Genomic DNA, 20,743 nt, shown 5'->3' with positions numbered 1-20,743 from the left:
GGAAGATGAACACTTATGAGGGTCAGCATGAACCTGGGGCACGAAGCATTTTAATTCCATGCAGGATTCATTGTTGCAGAGCACTGCTGCAGCGTAGTTAATCCACTTACTCCTTATTACAGACTGCAGGACAGTTTCCCTGCAAACTGCTAACTTCAGGTGAGGCTTGCTCAGGCAGAGGCAGGACAGCGATGCGACACGAGCCAGAGAAAGCGCTGGTAGCTGGGAAATGCAGAGGGGAATTGCAGCTGAGAACACAGGGAGGAGAGTGAGAAGCAGAAATGCCAGAGATTGGGGGCTGTGGGGGAACATCAGACGAGATCTGACGCAGGCTGAGCCCGCTCAAAGGACAGGGCTCACCAAGGGGAATGTTTTCAGCTCTGCCTACCTGAGAAATTTAAATCCTCAGGAGTTTGAGTGACGCTGTTCGGATGCATTCAGGCTTTGGCATCCATGCTCCGGGCAAACATGCATGGCCTGAATTGCCTGCTCTGGGATCACGTTAGACTGCATTAAATCCCAGCACGGGAACTCTGCTCTTCAGAGTGGTCTGAGTCAGCGCGCCTTACTTTGCATCCAGCATCAATTAAACTAAATCAAATCAGTGCTGTTCTATTTCTGAGTGGAAAGTGCATATGAGGGACCTTAATGTAGTCTGGGTAACCACTTCAAATTCACACCTTTAATTCAATTAAAATTTTAAGGTGCTTAAAAGCATGCCTGCACGTTGTTGGTGAATACTTTCCTTATCTAGGATACCATCTCTAATGGAAAAAAAAATGGATGCAGGCCGGGTAAATGTTAGTTTTAAATCTGTTTATGGTGTTGTGAGCTTTATTTTAAATCTTTCTAGGGCCATTTTGCAATTTTTGGTATTTCAAGTGTTTTATTATGGGAAGCAAGTGTTAGCATTTCTGGCCTAAGCAGCTATGAGGAAAACTTTGTATGTGTACAGATACCAGTACGAATGTGCTGTTGATTCTCTACATGCAGAAGATCACCCTTTTAATGTGTTTGATTCTAAGCTTATTTTTTTAGTGTGAGGAGTATAGCAGTGTTTGCTGAACATTTCGAGCTCCCTGACCCACCTGTGCTGGAGGCTGGAGAATTTTTCCAAGTCCTGGTGCCTGCTCTCAGGGATCAGGAAGGGCTGAGCCTGAGCCAGCACCCGTGGCTGGGGGTGCGAGCAGGGCAGAGCAGCACCTGCTTGACCAGAGCAGTCCAGGAAGGTGCGGGGAGAAATCCACCCAGTGCCAAGGGCTCTGTGGAAACTCTGCCATCATTTGCTGCTAGATCCACCTCTGTCAATTCGGGTAATGAGGGGGACAGGTGAGGCATGTACCATTATTCCCGAAAAACATGGGAGAAGGCGCTGCAGAGATCTGCCATACGGTGGAGAGCTGCACCACGCTGCAGAACGAGGTCTTTTAATTCTCTCTTCCCTGGCGGATGCATTAAACTGGAGCACGTTTTGCCCCTTGTGGGTGAAGGGAAGGGAGGCTTCTCTGTTCCGTCTCACAGCCACTCGTGAACCCCTGAGGTTAGATAGAATCCAATCCCCACTTTAAAGGCAGCTTTGGAAAACTTTCCCACAGATACCTACAGCCAAGATTGCTTCAAATCCACTATGTCCCACTTCATTTCACATAATTAGGAACTGTGACTTCCCTGACCTGACTCTTTGTGTCTTGAAATGAGATTTTCCAAGCAGCAACCCACCAAGGAGAAATTGAAAGCAAACTGATTATCCATGTGGGATGGCTCTGACCTCTTGGTATTAAAGGATTGACCAACTTCTTGCTAAATTCACTTAATCTTCCTTTTTCCCCCTTTCGCTTTTTAAAAAATAAAAGGTCTTATGCTTAAGGATAAATACAAACCTACTTAGGTATTCAGCACCCACCTTCTCTTTGCTTGTTGCAATTGCTTTTGCACCCTCTGATCCTGAATTGGGTCTGAGCTGAGGGGAGGGGAGCAGACTCAGATGTCATTTCCAGGTGCAGAAATGTCAGGCTCGAATCAGCCCAGCATTTCCCACACACTGCTGCAAAGCCAGCAGCAAACTTACGGCGGGGTGAAAATTGAACCAAGTTTCCAATCGAGGAGAATCTTATTTGTGTGCAAAGCCATCCCTTCTGGGAACCAAAGAGAATAGTAGAAGACTTGAGCTTCTGGGGAGCAGAGAAGCAAAGCTGTGTGGTTGAGGTGCAGACCCAGACGTGCAGGGTTCAGACACCAGCCCCAGCTGAATCCTGCTGCTCTATGGTTTTTTTCATCCAGCCACTGAAAAGAAATTTATCAAGCACATTACCTAAAATTAGCAGCAGCAGCAGCAGTTTAAGTTGCATGTAAAATTAATCTGATTGGATTTTAAAGAGAGGCTTATAATAAACAAGGCTCGGGCTGTTTACAAACCTCACTGCAATATAATTATATTTTTCGGCATGAGTTGTGAGCTACAAGAGTGGCTGGTCCAGTAGCAGCTTTATTAGATTCAGCAAGTCCTAATGAATAGGAAGCAGATTGCAAAATATTGTATGTTTTTATTGTTATTCATGGAGGTGAGTTGGCGGCAGGGAGGTCACTGCCTTTACTGCTCAAGGTTCCTGGGGAAGAGACGAGCGCTCTGCCAAGATTGGGAAATGAGCTGCTGCTGTGGGAAGGGAGGCGAGGCAGGGCTGCTCGGAGCTGCTGTCATGGCTGGGTGTGCTGGAGGTGAGACAGGGCTGCTCGGAGCTGCTGTCATGGCTGGGTGTGCTGGAGGCACGTGCTGGCCTTTGCGACCCACTGTGCTGGGTGACGGCCACGGCTCCAAGCCGCAGAGCCGTGCAGCGTCCCACTGCGCATCCTGCGAGCTGCCAGGACCCGAGCTGCACATAGCAAGGTCTGTGCTGGGATGGGATACAGCCAGCTTTTCTCCTGGTTCTGGAAAGGGCTGTAGTGAAACCTCGCCTGTTTGGCCTTTTAGGTCGCAACTCCACTGCAGGCAGCAAGGACTCGGTCATGGTCTGTTAGTGACGGCACCACGACAGGCACCACAAAATCAGAGAGAAATTCTGTGCCATGGCATAGCATAGATACAGATGTGCATGTAGACCTTAGAGCAATTCTCTGCAGTTGAATTTCCAGTCCAGTGTGCTGATTTTTGTGCATGGAGAGAGAAACATCAGAGAACAGTGTTGGCTGTTGCTTGCTGGCTTGCATGCAGTCTGGAAAGAGATGTTGATTCCTGTAATGAGAGATCCTGGAGAGGGGAGAGCCATGAGCAAGCAAATGTTGGTGTGTTCCTTAAAACCTTCTGACAGTCGCTGGAGGAATGGCAGAGATCTGTTACAGGATTTACAGGTGCAGCACAAGCTGAAACACACGCACACAATTGCGCTTGCTGCATTTAAGTTTTGTTATAATGAGTTTTGATAATAACAAAGTAGTAGAAGATCACAGAGCTTTTATTCCGTGTGTGTTAAAAGAAGAAGCAGTTAGGGCTGTTAAAAGTTGCCATGGTGGCAGAATGAAAATGGGTTTTGGAGATGAACTGTTTTTCAGTCTGGGATCCGTGAATGCTGCCTCATTACTCATTTGCCAGTGCTGGGGCAATTTGATGTCTGTTGCAACAAGGCAGCACGCTGCCTTCATGCGTCTGTGATAGCCTGGGGCAGTTCATTGAGGTTTGTTAAGGGTCTGAAGCAGGATTTGGAGCTGCCCTTCCCTGTGCATCCCTTGGACTGGGGCCACTGGTGGGGACAGGTTGGGTTGTGCCCACTGTGTGCCCTGTGTGGGGCTGAGGTGGCACACAGCTCCTCACGCCTTCATCCAGAAGCAGTGGGGATGAGCACGGAGCTGTAGCCTTTCTTCTGTTCTCCCCTTTGCTCCCCAGATGCTCTTCAAGGAATCAAATCAAGTGAAGTCTATGTGAAAAATAATAGTAACTATTCAGCAAGGAGCTTTCGAAGGACAAGTCCGGGTCTGTAAGGTGGTGAAAGGCTTTGAGTTGTGTGCAGTTCTTCTGGTCCCGGCTCCTGCGGCCCTGGGAATCGACGAGCCTGGGGTGCTGCCGGCTGGGCAGTCCCGCCTGCATTTCATATGGAATTTGTCAGAAAATTGGGCCTGAGAGCTCGAGCCGCTCATCCTTGTCTCTTTACAGTCAGTGCAGAAGGCAGCCTCTCCAGAGGGCTATTTCTCTCATGCTGAGACAAGTGTTAACAACGGGTCAGAGGAATTGCCCTCTAGCAGCTCTTATTTCTCTCCATTAACTACAGAGAGAAGCGCGTTAACTAGCTCGATCTGAAAAATTAAACTTCAAAACGTCCAAATTCAGGTGAGGTGAATGCCTTTCTGAGAGGATCCAGCGTTTGTGCTGCTAGAAAAGCTCTCAGCTTCACAGAGTTGCTGCAGAAATCCGCTCCTGAGCTCACCCAGTCCCCTCCTTCAGATGTGCTTTGCAGCCTGGATGGGTCAGAGCCCATGGGGATAATGCAGCATCCAGGGAAATCCTGCGGCCGTTTGCTTTCCTTCCCTAAAGCTCCATACTGCTGCTGTCTCCTGGGCTCAGAATTGGTTTTCAGCAGCAGCAATGTCTGTAAGCAGGCCAAAATTACTGAAATGACCAGAAATTGGCCCAAATAACCAGTGCTGTGAGAAAAAAGATGTGTTAAAGGCCCTGGCTTTCAGAGTCTGAATGTCTCGAAGCACCAAGCCCCGTCTGATTAGAGCTCTGCAAAGCCACGTGCATCATTCACCGGTGGGCTCCATCCACCGGTGCTGTTGGTGGTTCCTGATGTGGCGCTGAGTGAAAAAGGAGGGGCACAGACCCGAGCCCATGTGCAGACAGCCCCAGTTCTCTGACACTTCTGTGCTCCATCTCTTCACTGATTTCCCCCCAAAATGCTGAAGCGCGGGTCGGGAGGTGGCAGGGGCTGGCGCAGGGTGATGGGGAGCTGGGCTGCGATGCATGGTTGGGAAGAGAGGTCCCCAGCCCAGCTGTTGTGCTGCTGCAGAGTAAGGCATTAGGATAAAGTAATATCCTGCAGCTTGCTGGAAGGGTGCAAGAGGAGGAAGGTGTTACAACGTGCATTGCAATGTTCTGAATCGGAGAGGGGAGAGAGGGAATTCCTTCTCATAGAACCTCTGCACTGTTTAATGCAGTTGGATCCCCTCATCTCTGCGCTTTAGCACAGAGCAAATCGTGTCAGCCTTCCCAGGGCCACGCAGAGCTGCAGCTCTTGTTCTCAGCCGTGTCTCTGAGATCTGGAGATGGCAGGAGCAACGCCGCTTGATTCCTGCGATGCCAGCTGCAAATGTTTTCCTAGCCTCCAGACACACGTTCCCTCCGCACAGATCTGGACACGAGCAGATTTTCATGGTTTGTTTCTTCCTCTTCCTAGCTGTATGGCAAAACATCCCGTGGTTGTGGCTGCTGCCCTCCTGTCTGAAGATGGCACTGCAGCATCTCAGAAGCCGGTGCCGCTCCCTCAGCTGGCAGCAGTGACAGCACGGAGCAGGGAGCAGGCAAAGAGTGAGAGCAGCAGGCTGAGCCAGAGCTGTGCACAATTTACCAATGCAGGGAAAGGCAGGAGGAGCAGGGGGATAAAGCTGGAGAATTAGCAACTTAGCAAGGTGCTGCTTCGTCCTCCTTCATCCCCTTGATGCTTTGCATGGATGGCATGCTGGTGCACCTGGCTCACACATGAATCCAAATCATCACTCTGGCCTAAGTGCCTCACCCAGATTGGATGTGGGATGGGAGTAATTAGGATCTTATTGCTGTGGTATTGGTTTGTGGTAGGTTTGCTACAGAGGTCTGTGCAGAGTTTTGTGTTGTTAGCTGGAGATGGGTTGAATGCCTGTAAATGTGGTCACAGATCTGAGGGAATGCCAAGGTGAGGAATTCCCTGGAAGAATGTGGAACCACTGCAGAACTGTGGGAGCTCATCCCAACCGAGCCCACAAGGCAAGATCGTGCCTTCAGGTGTGGGAGGTTCAAACCCAGCCTTGGACACGTGTTGAAATGGTTCCAGCTCAAAGCTGGAGGGAGCAAGGCATTGCAAACTGCTCACGAGTCCCAGGGTTTGCCAGAACACACAGAAAACCTTGTGCACTGCTCACCGTGGGCCTTGCACGTGGCAGAGGTGTCACAGCCAGCACCATGTGTGCATTCTGACCCGGAGCAAGCTGCTGTAGCTGCTGATCCTCTTTGCCATCTCCTTTCATCAGAGCCCGAGACCTTTCCCATCAGTTACCCTGAAGCAGCAGGTAATCTGTATGTACAGTAAATTGACTTTAGCTCTTGCCTTGAGCAGCTGAAAATGAAACAAGAAATAAAAGAGAGCAAACAGTGATTAAAAACAAGTTATAACCTCTGTTGCAGAAGGGGCAGGCTGTCATCAGATCTGCCTCCGCAGTGCCCCGCTTCTCCAGCGCAGAGTAAACAATTTTGTCCTCACTTCTGAATTGAAACACCTGAACTGTGTGGCCTCAGCTCTGAAAAAACTGCAGGTTCGTTCTGGGGACGAACGGGCAATTTTCGTCTGAGAGAGAATGTTTAAATGTCAGCCATCCTTGGGTGGGCCCTGCCGCAGTGACACGGCTGTGGAGGCCTGGGGACGTCTCACTGGGCGATGCACTGTGTGTGGGGAGGAATTGTCGGCGGTTTGCTTCGTTCACTGCACCCTTCTGTATTTCTCTTTGCAGCCATTGATTTGAAGTCCAGACATTACCTCGTGTGAGATCTGAATTCTTACCCAGGCTCCATCATTCTTTTGTTTAGCCAGCTCCAAGACATCCTTCTTGTGGTCTGCTGCCAGGATCTGAGCCTTGAAGCCCTTCTGGCCTCGGGCTGCGTTAGAGCCACAGAGAGATTTGTACCAGCGAGGGGACGTGGCACCAGAGCCTGAACTGGCATCCTTCACAGCACACCTGGGCTCACAGCAAACCCTGATTAGCAGGCACCTCCATCCTACTGCAGCCGTTTGTCTTCGAGAAGATGTGTTGGTATTTTCCTTTAAACAGAGGAGGTTAGAAATTCACCTTCAAGAAGTCATTGAAGGCTTTAAATCTGAAGCAGAGAAACCGGCTAAGGGAGCACCTCACTGCTCCAGGCAGGATTTACCCAGCACCTCAGCCTGGCCAGGACTGTGAGCCCGGCTCTCAGCTCCGTGCTCTCCCAGCACAGGGAAACTGCAGCATTTGAGCCTCTGGGACTGTAGTACTGAGAACTCATGTGGCCTGGAAGAAAGAGGAATTGGACCGGGATCCCACGGCAGCCATAAAGCAAGAAAAATGTCTTTAACTCCAGGGCCTGGTTCCTCTGATGTACGGGCACCTCTGGGGGCATTCCCAGCTGTCACTGTAAACTCAGATAAATCAAAGGGTGTGGATAAAGGAAGGAGGGAAGGAGGCTTTTTCTTGTTTGGTACAAAACAAAGAAAACCAAGAGCTCTGGAGCTCTTTTAGTGCTTTTGGATCTGAGAATGTTCTTGTCTTGTATATTTATTTTGCATAAACAAGCAGAAGTGTTCACTTGCATTTATCACTGACTTACAGGAACACAGAATGGTTTGAGTTGGAATGCACACTTAATGGCCATCAGGTCCAACTCCCTGCAATGAACAGGGGCATCTGCAATTAGATCAGGTGCTCAGAGCCAGGTGCAGCCTGACCTGGGTTGTCTCCAAGGGGTGGAGCACCCACCACCTCTCTCATTAACCTGTGCCAATGCCTCACCGCTCTTATCATGAAAAACCTTTTCCTTATATCCAGTCTGAATTTTCCCCTCTTTCATTTTGCATTGATGGTAATGTGTTTTTCGATACAAAATGGCACATGGCTAATCAGTCAGGTTTAGATGCTTTGTTCCCGGATGCACTTCGTGCTCTTGCTGTGGGAGTTCTCCTGGAAAAAACGCAGGTTTTCAGCCTCTTACTCCCTTCCCGGAGCCGGAGCCCTTCCCGGAGCTCAGGAACCATCCCGCCAGGAGATTTCTCTGCAGCCGATGTGTTCCCGCAAAAGGAACCGCTTTTGACAAATCATCATCTTCCAGCAACGATCTGTATTAGCTTCAAAAAATTAATTAAGAAAGAATCTTAATAAATGATGTCTCAGTCCTCTGGGCCACCTGAGCGTGGCTGTGCTGTGCCTTCCCCCAGCCTGGGCTGCCTTCCCTCGGATTCCACGCAGTGGCCGAGGCGTTCCCTGCCCGCGCCCATTTGTCTTTGCTGCAGACAGGGAGGAAACATCCATCAGCGCACCCAGCTCGCACTGATTGATGTCGGCAGGCATCGATCGTGTTTAACAGACAGAAATTTCTCTCGCCGGCTTCCCTCCCCTTAGGTTTTCAAGTCATTTCTGCATTTTGCTCAGTCCCTTGCTCCTGTCTCCTTCCTATTAATGCCTCATCCACTCTGTCCCATCATCTTACTTGCCATAAAGCAGGCACGTCGCTGGCGGACTGGAAAACATATCACTGGCTGGAGGGGGGAAATAAATACATCAGAAGGGTGGGCAAAGGGCTGTGCCTCTGTGGAGCAGGAGCCACCTCCTCCTTTTCTGTGCCTTCTACAGAGAGCAGGTGATATTGTGATGTGCGCTGTTACCTGGGAGAGTTCCTCTCTTTCTCTCCCTGTCTCTGTCTTTACCCTTAATAGCCAGGGCATAGGCATGCAGGCTCTGTGTCTTCCCACTAGAATTGCTTTTTTGGGGAAGTAGCATTATTCTGTGGAAGCTGGACTGCTTGGGTGGCTGCAAGTGAGGTTGGATTGTTGTCAGGGACTCGACGTATTCTGTTGATCACACACAGATCTGAGCCAGCAGAGCAGCAGCTTTCACCTGGAGTGCAACTTCCAGCAGCACAGAGCTGCTCCGCCAGGTTTCTTTGGGTGGAAAAGATGTGGTTTGAGAACAAGTGCCGATGATCTTCAGGGAAAGCATTGCCACTTTGCGGGTTCCAGTTGGAGTTTCAAGTCTGAGTCCTAGGAGGAGTGGAAGTTCTGTGCTTCTGCTCTGGATGTGCTGCTGGAGAGCAGAAAGGCAGAACTCGCAGGGGAGATGAAGGACTCACACGAGATGGTGTTTTAGCCAGACTTGAGAGAGCTGGCTTGAAAAGAGCCCTCCTTTAGCAAAAAAAAAAATAAAATAAAGTGAAACCTTCCCAAGCACTTTTTGTACAAATTCTAATGAGAGATGCAGAAGCTGCTTCTTGCAGGGTCTGCTGCTTTTGCTGCGGTTTAAATATTCTTAAAGAAATTCACCTGTAAGATGTATTATTATGGAGAGGATGTGACCGAAGCAACCAGCTCCATTTGAGACATCTCCATCTGAAATATAAAACGGCCATTAAGTGCTTCTTTAACACGGCAGAATGGGGCAGGGAGAAGGAGATGGTTCCTGAGGTCAGTGAGCTGTGAAGGACTCATGTTTCCTCCCATTTAATTGCCCTGTGGAAATACCAAGCGATCAGTGCGCTTTTGAAAGACCACCCCAAAATAATAAAATCTGCAAAGTGTTTCCAGCTGGGATTCACCCCCTCCCTCTCAGGACAGATCCATCAGCCTCTGGTAAGCAGGGAGTATGGGGAGCTGGGATCCGGCACCTCCAGTCTGAGACCTCTGTTGTTCCCTCTTCCTGCTCCTCTTCATCTGTTACTGCACGGTGTCATTGTGCCATGGCGTCAGAAAAATCTGAAGTTCCCTGTAACAGGAATGCAGGGAAATTCCACAAGCTGCTGTGGCATGGAATGGGAAGGGAAGGGAGGGAAATCGCTGTTAAATTACTGGGAATTGCAACAGCATGAGTACTGCAGAGTGTGTGTGAAAACTCCAGGCAGGTTTTCAGGTGAATTCAGGAGTTATTTGCAAAGTCAATGGGCTTAATGTTTCCTAGGATGAGTTGCTAAATAAAATTATAGAGAACTTAATGGATGCAGGCATGTAGAAGATATCCCCAGCGGAAGCATTGAGGATCATTTTCTCTGTTACAAGGCTGATTTCATTCATCTTTCTCTTAGTCAATTAACACAAAATTCCTCTATTAATATTAACCAATTCCAGCCTGGAAGGTCCTGTATTTAGTGAGGGGCTGACCAGGAGAAGACTGTACCGTTAATCGTCTTCCAAAGGGCACCAGATGTTCACAGATACAGCAACTGAGAGCCTGCACTTTGTTCTGGTTCTTAAATTATTTCTTGTAAGTTTAGAGCCATTTGTAGCGTGATTGGAAGTGGTTAATTAAAGCGTGCTTCCTGCATCAAAGGGTGCTTGTGCTTTGGATTTGGACACTGGGGGCTGAGTGGGCTTGTGCCCCATAGCTGACTTGCAGGGGAGCTCATGGCCTTGGGTACCAGGGTGAAATCCAGTGCCCCACAAAGTCCCCATTCAAATGCCAGAGACAAGGATAAAAAATCTGAGGCTCTAGCAACTTAATGTAATGCCTCTAATTGAAAAGCTTGTCAGCTGTCTGATTAAGCATGCAAGCATTGAGATTAGTAGCAATGCAATTATATTAATCCACATCTTAATACGTGCTGCAAAATGTGGGGACTTTTGGTGTTTTTAAAAGAATTGATTTCACTCTGGGAAGCCTTTTTTATGGTCTTGCAGAAAACTGACATGCCTTGTCCAAACCAAGCTCTGGCTGTCAGCTTTAGTGATGCATTTTCGGCATTGACAATAGACGGTAATAATGTTCCAGCCTCAAAGTTTCCTTAGATTTGGGTCTTCACTCCTCACTGTCCCTCCTTCCCGCAGCAAATTAAATCTTGTGTAACTTTAGTAACCAGTTTCTCACAGGAGGCAGTGAGTGTTTTTCCACTCATCATTTGCTTAGCAATTAGGAGCGATAAATGAAGTCAGCGAAGTCGCATCTTGTCTCCATACGTCTCCCTTGACTCTGCAAACTGCTCGAATCAATTGTCTGTTAGCAGATTACTGGGACGTTTACCTGTGCAGCAGATGTAGTTGGAACGTAGCTGGAAGAGGCTTCAGCAGGTGCATCCCATCTCCTGAAATATTCGACCTCATCGTGCACTAGGATGTTCCAGCACAGGAGCGTGCTCCCTGCCAGCCCTGGGAATGCATTGCATGGCTGAAAGGTTTCAGGGTGCAGGTTGCAGCCTGGGCGACCCTAACCAACATGTACGGAGTGCTGCTGAGCCATGGACTGCTCCTAACCCACACGGAGCCTTCTGCTTGCACGCCCAGATGGGAATTGTGGTCACTCACTGTGCTGTGCATGGAGAAGAGCAAGTACTTGGGAAGCCCTGCTGGCAGAAGAAATGCCAGCTTGAATGGCTCTGGGGGAGATCTGAACGTGGATGCCATTCTGTCAACCTCAGTATGACATCCAGGACATCTGGAAACGTCCGACTGCAGCCACTGACTGCAAAGTGAGCACTGGGCAACTGTGCCAAGTGAACTGCATGGAATACATCCAGACACCTGAACTTCAGGTGTCCTACCTAGCTGGGAATGCTTTCATTCTCCACCATTCCATCATTTTGTCCACCTCGTCTCTGGAACACATCATTTGGCATAGCAGAGATGCATATTATTAGATGTTGAGAGCAGCATTCCTTCCAGGGCTTAACTGCTGGCTGTCTGCTGCAGCTCCCATGCGAGCTGTGCTGCTCCCAGCCAGGCACCGCCTCAGCCCTGGGCTCGCCCTCACTGCAGGAGCTGGGTTTGCTGGAGGGGAGCAGAAGTGGGCACAGGCCAGGAAACGTGGGCAGAGCGAAGCCACCCTCTGCCTTTTGGTTGCAGGTGATCGTTTTGTTGTACATCGCTGTCTTGCCTGGCACAGCAGGATTTTGGTACAGGAGGAGGGCTCCTGTATCTTAACATAATACAAATGATAGCAATAACGCAATAATTACACTAAACTCCAGAAATGGTATGTAACACAGCAGGTGTGCAGATCCTGGCTGTATCCCTAGCGTTCATTAGTCATGCAATTAAACCTTTTCTTCCTTCTCTGAGGCTGCACAAGGTTAATTTTAAAATAGCCAGCGAGGTGATCGAAAAGCAGTGCACAGGTTAGTCCTGAAGCGAAGCACCCAGCTGTTCCCCTCATCCCATGCTGTAAATGAGCCTGCTTGTTCCCGGAGAAATGCCACCACTACAACTTTAACTTTTCAAGTTGCAAATGTCAGTGCTGTAACAACTGTATTTAGCATGGGGAGATGTTGAACAGTGGGTGACTGCAAGTTCGACTCGAAAAGAAACCCTTCACTGCTATTAACAATTTCACCGTTCCACGAAAAAAAGAAAGAGAACAGGATCAAATAGTCATTATCTGAATTGGCCAGCAAACACGGGACTAGAGACTGGGCAGGTTTTAGTAGGTCAGCTATCTATTTAAAGTAATTTGAATTATCTAAGGATAATTGAAATCCAGTGTTCATCCATTACTTTCACTTTCAGGTTTTAAATGATTATATCCATAGCGCTACCTCACATTCATTTGGTGACCTGTGAGACCTCCAGCTTTCCCATCTGTAATAGGTCACGGTATTATTTTCCATGAAATTGTAACATACGTAGTCACAGGTTCTTCAAGGCAATTGGCTTGGCTGGGTGACAGCAGGAAGGAGAGCTATCACCTCAGTCTTATCTGGGGTATTTATATTCAGCTGTGCAACTTAACGCCCGGTCTTTTATTGCCGTTGCTTTGCTCACCAATAGAAAAACAGCAGTCCTGTTCTTAATGGGAGTTCTCCTCTTTCCCAATGGGATCCATCAACACCAGTGGTTCTCTGAAAAAATGCCCCACGTGTCAGTGTGTGTGTTGAATGAAGGTAGCCACGATCTCCCCATAGATTTCACCAGAAGACCTTTTTCTAATGGGAGATCTGAAAGCAGTTAGCGTTTGGTATAACTCACAACAACTTACGCAATGAACTTCATTCAGCTTTTATTGCCACCTCCTGTAAGTGAGCAATTAAGGAAAAGACAGAAAAGCAAATCGCACCGCAGTCCTCTGCAGCTGCAGGTTGACACATCTTCTTGCAGAGCTTTCTGCCAGGTAAATCGCGGAGCGTTTCCCTTTGGTCCCATGATCAGCATTCACAGCCACCTGCATCGCTGGCGCCGGGCAGAAGGTTCTCTCTGCATTGCCCCGTTCTCTGATGCTTGTGCAGGGTGCACGCTCAGGGTGCCTCTTTGGGTCTGGTGGATCTTTGGAGAGTCTTAAGTAAGGAAGACGAAAAATCTTCAGGTAAAGGTGGAAAGTCTCTGCTAGCACTCCAGCGAGGCTTGGGGACTGCAGCAAGGAGCTTTTAGTTGTGCTTGCACCGGGCTGAAGTGTAGAGATGGCAAACTTGGGCGTGCGTTAATGGAGAAAACCCTTACAGGATGATGGCAGGGCTAAGGGATGCTCATAGAGGGAAGGAGAAGCAGTTTTAAAAATGAGCCGAGGGATTTATTTCCCTTTTCTTTGTCTTATTAAAAGAGCTTGCGCTGTTACCGAGGGAATCCATCACTGGGGGCATCTCTGTGCACGGCAGAGTCACAGCAGCACAGCGGGGGGAGGAGGAAGGAGGTGCCCGCGTGCTCCTGCTGTGCAGTGCTGCTCCGCGGGGGGCTGGCGTGGGGCTGTAGCTCTCCTGCTGCGGTGCTTTACAGTTTTCTTTCTGGAAGAGGAGATAATTTATTGTATCTATTCAAATTTACATTGGTGGAGATATTGCTTGGGCAAGATGCGTTCCTGACACTTGTAATTCCGCAGAGGGCACAGCAGCACCTTACTGAGCAAGCAATGCAATACAACATTTCTTCTGCTAGCTACTGAACTTCAGAATCATTGACCCACAGACTCATTAGGGTTGGAAAAGACCTCTAAGATCAACAAGTCCAACCGTCATCCCATCCCCACCATGCCTACTAGCCATGGAAAGCCTTCTTACTAGCCTAAGAAAGCTGGCAGTAATTTATTTGTGACAGATTTCTCTTTAAATGGTCGGTAGAATTGGAGGACTTTTTCCTTAGCAGCCTTAGAGGATGCAAACTCTGATTACTTTGTCTTGCATTTTGGGCCAGAGATTCTATCTATCACCTGCACGCCCGAGCCCATGCTCAGTGCTGCTGCCCGGCTCTGTTGGAGCCATCTCTAGCGTTATGGGATCCATCCCTGCCCTGTGTGGGATCAGCCCCAGGTCGGTGTGCTGGGCTTACTGCTGCTGCTGGCTGTGCTGACAGCCCTGCTGCCCCGACTGACCTTACTGCAGCCATGTCGGGGTGGCTGAGCTCCGTCATCTCCGAACACTTACCAGGTCCTGCAGGAGCACTTTGTGCAGGAGTAAAATTCTGGGGTCATTAAGTTTCCCATTAGATCTCAAGGAGACAGGCTATCATTGGGGCAAATGAGACGTAGCTCATGATTTCTTCCTTTCTTTTTTTTTTTTTTTTTTTAACGTAAGATTTATTAAGGGCTTCAGAACTCCCGACAAGAAAATTGTCTCTTCCTACTATTGCAGAAGAACGTTAATCCTCGTGGGGTTCCAGGCTGTTGTGTTGGTTGTTCAAGGTTTTGTGATTCTTTTCATTTATGGAAAACTTGCTATGTCATCCAGAAGCATGAAGTCTTGGTAACCTGTCCAACAAAATGTCTCTATCTCCTTCTGCTCTCCCACATTTTTTATCCTTCTTCCATCATCTTTCTCTCCAAGCCCTTGCGCATTTTCTGTTTTTGCACAAAATACGGATAACTCAGGAGGTTTTTAGTATTGATCTGAGGTGACAAAGAGGAAAGGACTTGAGGGGGTTTCATCTCACGGTTGGCATGACATTGGCCTGTCCTCAGCTTCTTTGTGAGGACGTTTCTTCAGGATGGGCTGAGCTGTTCCTGTGCTTCGTGGTGCGCTGCGCTGTGCCCAGCTCTGCCCAGCTCCTGGCAGGCAGCGCTGCAGCAATCTGCTGAATTGCGGAGGCAATTATTTTGATATGTAAATGAAACGATGGGAGGAAGAAGGTATCAGTTTTGAAATGCAATCAAGGCCAAAGATAAAAAGTACTTCTCATCTGCTCTGCAGTAATTGTTTTTTAAATGACGCCCCTGGCATGGGATACCTGGCTGTTTCCATAGCTAACTGCAGGGAAAGCCACTTGTGCCATTACTCCAAGGCTGGGAGGAAGGTCATGTAATTTGCTCCTGCAATGGCAAAAAAAATGGTGGTAAAATCTCCATTGAGTGCACTTAATGGCTCGACAGATTATTAATGAGATACGGAGCTTTTCAAATCTAATTCTCCGTGTTTAAGTCCCAGCCCTGTCAGCAGCTGGAGGAAGACTTGAAGAAAAAGAGTTTGTGTTCTCAGCCCAGCTCCTGGAAGATGGAATGATGCACAGCAGCTGGCACCAACTGGAGCTTGTGTTGGCCCTTCTGTCTGAAATACTGGGGACATGGGTGCTCACACCCAGTGTCTGACCTTCCCCTCCTTCCCGTATTCTTCTCTCATCCTGCCCTGTGCTCATCTCAGCTTCTGCTCCCACCTCCCAGCATCTCTAATGCTGCCTGGAAATCAGGGCAAGGTGCATTTTCTCCTTTTATTTGAGAATAATGTGGGTTAGCAGGGTTTGAGACGCTTTGAGGTGCGTTTCCCAGCAATGACTCCATCTTAGCATAAAAACCAATTAGGATAATAAATAAAGTCCAATACCGTACATGGAGTTTCTTTTGTCAGTGGCACTTAATCACTCAGTCTGGGCTGTGGCCAGTCTGCAGATCCCATCGGGAGGGCTGGAAGGAGAGCAGGGTGACGTCTGCACGCTGCATGGTCCAGCCCCAGCTTGGCTGTGCCTTCCCACCCTGTGGTCCGTGCTCAGTACCACATGTGGTCCTGTTCCAGTGCTAAAAGCAATGAAGGCAGACCCTGGTGCACAGCCTGAGCCCTGCCTGCTGCTCTCTGCGATGCCCATGCCAGGGGAAAGGCTTTGGACCGACCGCAGTCACCCAGGGCAGGCAGGAGCACGGCAGGCATCCAGCCACCCAACTTCTTCTATCCTGGGCGGGAGCATTTTTCCTCTAAATCATAATCATTGTCCATAAAATAAATCAAAATCTCTTCTCAAAGTTACCACACCATGTCTAAGACTGGGCAGCCCAGCTACTTAGACATCTCAGCCTCTGTATTAATGCCAGTGAATGCTCAATGTCTTCTTTCTCCATTAATCTTCTTTAATCCGCCGAAGGTTTGTAGTATTTCCAACTAGTGGTCAGTCAGTAATTTCTTCATTTTCTGAAGAGGCCGAAGCTTCATTCCCACTGGCAGTGCGAGCTGTGGCACTGGCTCACTGAGCTGAGCTCAGATTATAGTAACAGTTGCTAGGTCAAGGGAAACACCTTGCTGGCACAGGCGTATAAATGCCATTCAGCTTGCAAAAGTTAAGTCAAGGTTCTAGGAAGTCGCGGGATTTGTTTCAGAATGATGATACTCAAAAACATTTGCAGGCTCTTTTTACTTGACCTGTATTTTCTGATGCTGAATGCAGCAAGCACTTCATCCTACTTAGCTGCAGCCTTCCAGAAGTGAAGTACACTGCCTGAGCCCTTTATAGACTGTAGAAAGAATCAAGCACAGCCTGATCTACCACCCTCAGGAACGTGTCCTGTATGGAGGGAAATGAAAGAGGATAGGATGGGAGTCCTGCTGACCGTGTTAGACTTGATGCTTAAATTTAAAATGAAACCTATGCTGACTTCTTTTTTTTATATAAGTTTAGTTCAACTACATCTGATGCCGGAGAGAAATTTCCCTTGGAGCTGTTAGACAATGTTAGCAGCATTGTTAGACATGTTCTTTCAGAGTAGGCTGTCTATTTATACATGGGGCTGCAGCACTATGAGAGAATACAATTCAACAGCCAAAGGTCTGCTCTGGTATTTCTCACTTCCAGCTCAATTCTGTTGCAGTTTATTACAGATTCCTGTGCTTTTTAGGACTGTGATGTTAAAAGACAGTTGCAAAAGTCAAAAAGGATCTTGGAGTGGTTAGGACGTTAGGATAAGTGTCTTTGTTTTCATTCTTGCCTCAATCCAGATCTGTTGGACTCATCTGTAAAGAAAAATACGGCTCTTCTGTCCATGCATCTGTTCCTTGTGGGTTGTGTTGCAGGTCAGGAGAGCATCAGAAAACCCACACAGCTATAGTACCAGTGCTTTGGAAGGGCCCTTGGGAAGCCAAGGAGTCAGTGCTGGCTGTGGACCAGGGGCAGGTGGAGTGCAGGTTTGAAAGCTAATGGGATTCAAGAGTTAGATCCAAGATAGATACAGCTGTCCAGCCATGGAGAGTGGAGCAAGGCCCCATTAGTACCATAACAGTGTCTTAAAGGAAAGAAAAGTAAAATCCACAGAGATTTCCTTTCCATCAGGACGGAAGGGGAATCCAGGAATGGACTGAGTTGTCTGTGCCTCTTTCTCCTGTGCTGTGTCCTGTCACTCCAAGCTCACATTCTTCATGGCAGGGATGGTCTCGTAGGGGGGCTTAGAATCTGCTCTGACTTGCAGACAAGTGGCACAGCAATTGAACCCATCGGGTATTTGTATTGCAACGAGGAAGAGAGATGGCATCTGTCAGCCAAGAGCTGCTCATCCCAGCTCAGCTGGAGGACCCAGGCTTTCCTGCTTGCGCATGACAGACGGGGTTTCCTACAAGCCTGTCTTTGTAGGGCACGTGACAGCTCTGCTGGCAGTGCAGATCCATGGCCACAGCATGGGTTTGGTGACTTCTGTGCCCTGCTCCCTCCTGGAGGTGTGCTGGGGCTGTGGGGTCCCATGGAAGGTCTGAGCTCCTTACACTGAGAGGAACCCTGCAGCGCTGTGCTCGTTATGCAGGGAGTGATTAATGCTGGAAATGGCAACTAACACCCAGGGGAGGTTTACAGGGAACCTTTTCTGTAATGAGAAATGATGCCTGCGAGACCACCTGTGGGTAATGCTGCAAAAAAAGGGCTATGTCTGCTGTTTGCATGCCCAAATCAAGATGGCAAAGGGAAAATGCTGATAGCAGATGGCAGGAGTGGTCAGTGGGGTGGTTTTGTTGCCGTTCCATTTTACAGTGCCGTCATCTGCACCTGCTTTCACCATTGGCTCCTTTGGGTACGTTTAGGCATGGGGACTGCTTGGGGCAATTTGGGAGGGATTGGAAAGAAGGAAGGTGCCTGGGCAAGCGAGATGAGGCTGGTTCTTGAGCATCAGGTGGTCTTCTTGGCATTTCCAGTGCGCTTCTGCACGCTGCGGAATGTCGGGTCTGGTCCTTACCATCTGGACCATTAATCAGAGCTTCATTAGAAACCCAGATTTGTTGAAAATTAGAACATGTAATTAGAAAATGCGTCTGCTAATTGAGTCCCTTTGATGTGAGCTTCAAGATGTGACGCCGATCCGACACAGAAAGGGTTTTTAATGCCTTTTATTTATACACATTTCCCTCACTTATTGTTATTTGCAGCTAGAACTCTTTGCTGATCAGAAATATTCAGAAACTCATCCTGCAAAGAGGAGTGTCACTTCGGCTATTTATAACCGCGACGCTGGCACAAAACGCCATTCAGCAAATTCCTTTTTTTAGGTTGCTCCCTCCCTCCTCCCCTTTTCCCCCCTTTTTCTTTATATTCCCAACTACAAAACAAGAAGTTGCTATTTTAGCTTGTTCCGAGTGAGCCAGGTGCTGCTGCTGCAGTAGGTGGCACTGCTCCCTCTCTGTCAGCTCCTGCTGATGGCAGTGCGTGCTGAGGAGGGTTTTGCCTTCTGCTCCTCTCCCAAAAGATGGGAAGTGGACTGCTGGGCTCGCTGAGCATCCCACAGAACCCTCAGCAAAAGTCATGGTGTAAGCTTAATTGCATGGCACACTGTCAGCTAATCAGCCTCGGTCTTGCTCCCCGCAGTCCTCCCTCAGTTTTAGGGTGTTTTTCGCTTCCCTTTGCGTCTTAGGGAAGGCCCCGCAGCTCTTTTTGGGGCCAAGTGTTTGCCCAGGGGAAGCAGCGGGGCCCGTTTCTGTTCTGTGAAATGTTTTGAGGTCCTTGGGAAAGGGAGCACTGCATACATGCAAAATCCTATTCCTCTTATATAAGCCAAAGGAATTAATTAAATAAATGCATAAAAATAACCTCTGAGAAAAGCAGAACAGCTCACATATAACTTAATTTCCTGCCACTTTCTAAACTCCACGGCAGCACAAAGCTGGGTCTTTCTGATGCTTTTCACCTGGTGAGAAAATATCTTCGAACAGAGGGGAAGAGGAAAGCTTAACTCCTGCAGTTCTGGCTGTGCTGGGGTGAGAGCTTCGCTCTCCAAACCCTTCAATGCTGTAAAGGAGTATTGATAAAGGAACAGCTCAGGGAGCAACAGCCCCTGTGCAAACACAGGGTGACAGCACTGGGCTTCGAGGTTTAGCAGGGGGCTCTGTGGGCCAGGGTCTGCAGCTAGCAAGGGAAGGAGCAGAGCAGAACCAGGAGCAGCAGACCCAAAGGATGTTTGCAAATGGAAGCTGAATCAGCAGGATGGGCTCACCACCAGATACTGCCTGCTTCCTGAGGGCTTAGCTCAGTAGCAGAGATCATTGCACCGAGCAGGAGCAGCTGGAGCAGACCAGCGCTGCGGAAAATAAGGCTCAATGAGCGCTCCCTGCACCAAAGGCAATTGCTTTCCTGGGTATTGGACAATCCGTGGAGATGCTGGACCAGTGGCCAGCTGCTCTGCAGTGTCCTGGGAGCAGCAGACTCCTCTCTGCTCGATGGGGAACTCGTTTCGAGCCCAGCGTGAGTCACCAAGGCATGAATGGCCGAGGACACGCGTCCTAATGAAGCAAATGCTGTGGCCACCAACCTCGCTGTGCCAACAGGCTGCATGCTGTAATCAGGAAAAATGCATATTGCTGAAGACACGAGAGCACGGCAGATGAGTTTAGTGTTCCTAATAAAAAAATCTAATTCCTCTAATCTGTATCAAACACTAAGAGCTACATGCTACCAATTATTTTCCTCTAGTTTTAATTTACAACAATCAGTTCTAATGGATGAAATTAATTCTTAGTTTAATTTCATTGGCTGTGCGCTCAGAATCCTGTTTTTTTTTTCCCATCTCCTCTTTTCCTGTTGCTGGGAATTAGCTGCATCTTGCTCCAGCGGTGCTGGTTGGGGCAGAACATTGCTCCTAATTGTTTACTGATCATTGCTACCTTTGGTGTGATCACTATTTGCTGTGGCTTCAGTGTGGGTTTTCAGTCTCATTAGCTTTGTTTACCCTTTCAAATCCAAGGTTTTAACATTTCCAACCATAACCATAATCCCCATCTGTATCCTTCATCAGTGCACCTCTGTTTGCATCACTTTTGTCTCTCCTTTAGCGAAGCCTCCAGGGTTATCCTGCCTCACACCAGTTTAAATGGATCTTAGGACTCTAAAACACATCAAAAACCCAGCATTGCTCGAGGCCTTGTGGAAAACCAAGGCCAAGCAGAGCACTCCTGCTCCATCTGAGCACAGCCTGCAGGAGCTGAGCACAGGTCAGGCACGGCCATGCTGCAGGGCAGGTTCTCAGGGGAGCAGCACCCTGCTCGGCACTGAGAGCTCCGCAGCTGCTTCTGAAGGCGCTGTATCATGAATTGTAAAACCAGGCTCCGGGCTGTGAGCTTGTGTGCTATGCAAATCATCGCCAGCCTCTTCCCTCTCAGCCACACTCCGCAATTTCCTGCAGCAGCAGTGGATGTGAGCAGCTGTTGCATCGCAGCGACTCAGCAGAGGCCTNTGGGGGGGGCTCT

At 48.6% G+C, this 20,743-nt stretch overlaps 2 long non-coding RNA genes across 8 annotated transcripts in view; one reads left to right on the top strand and one right to left on the bottom strand.

Moving 5' to 3' along the window:
• Positions 1–20,743, top strand: part of LOC110387434 — a 235,153-nt gene that overhangs the window by 23,653 nt on the left and 190,757 nt on the right. For 2 of the 7 annotated variants that reach the window (XR_002432508.1, XR_002432501.1), the window contains exon 2: positions 6,691–9,551. The exons of 3 other annotated variants lie outside the window; for them this stretch is intronic. This is a non-coding gene — a long non-coding RNA (uncharacterized LOC110387434). Of the gene's footprint in view, positions 1–6,367; positions 6,496–6,690; positions 9,552–20,743 lie in introns of all 7 variants that reach the window. 2 more of the 7 variants (XR_002432506.1, XR_002432511.1) reach the window with 2 other exon arrangements.
• LOC110387436 lies at positions 12,884–20,723 on the bottom strand. Its single transcript, XR_002432521.1, has 2 exons — positions 14,255–20,723; positions 12,884–13,618 (listed from the first exon to the last, which is right to left on the bottom strand). It is a non-coding gene; the product is annotated as an uncharacterized LOC110387436 (long non-coding RNA).

The sequence above is a fragment of the Numida meleagris genome, chromosome 22 (assembly GCF_002078875.1).
Source record: "Numida meleagris isolate 19003 breed g44 Domestic line chromosome 22, NumMel1.0, whole genome shotgun sequence".
Taxonomy (NCBI): Eukaryota; Metazoa; Chordata; class Aves; order Galliformes; family Numididae; genus Numida; species Numida meleagris.
Note: the sequence above shows the minus strand (reverse complement) of the source record. Positions and strands in the feature narration are given on the sequence as shown.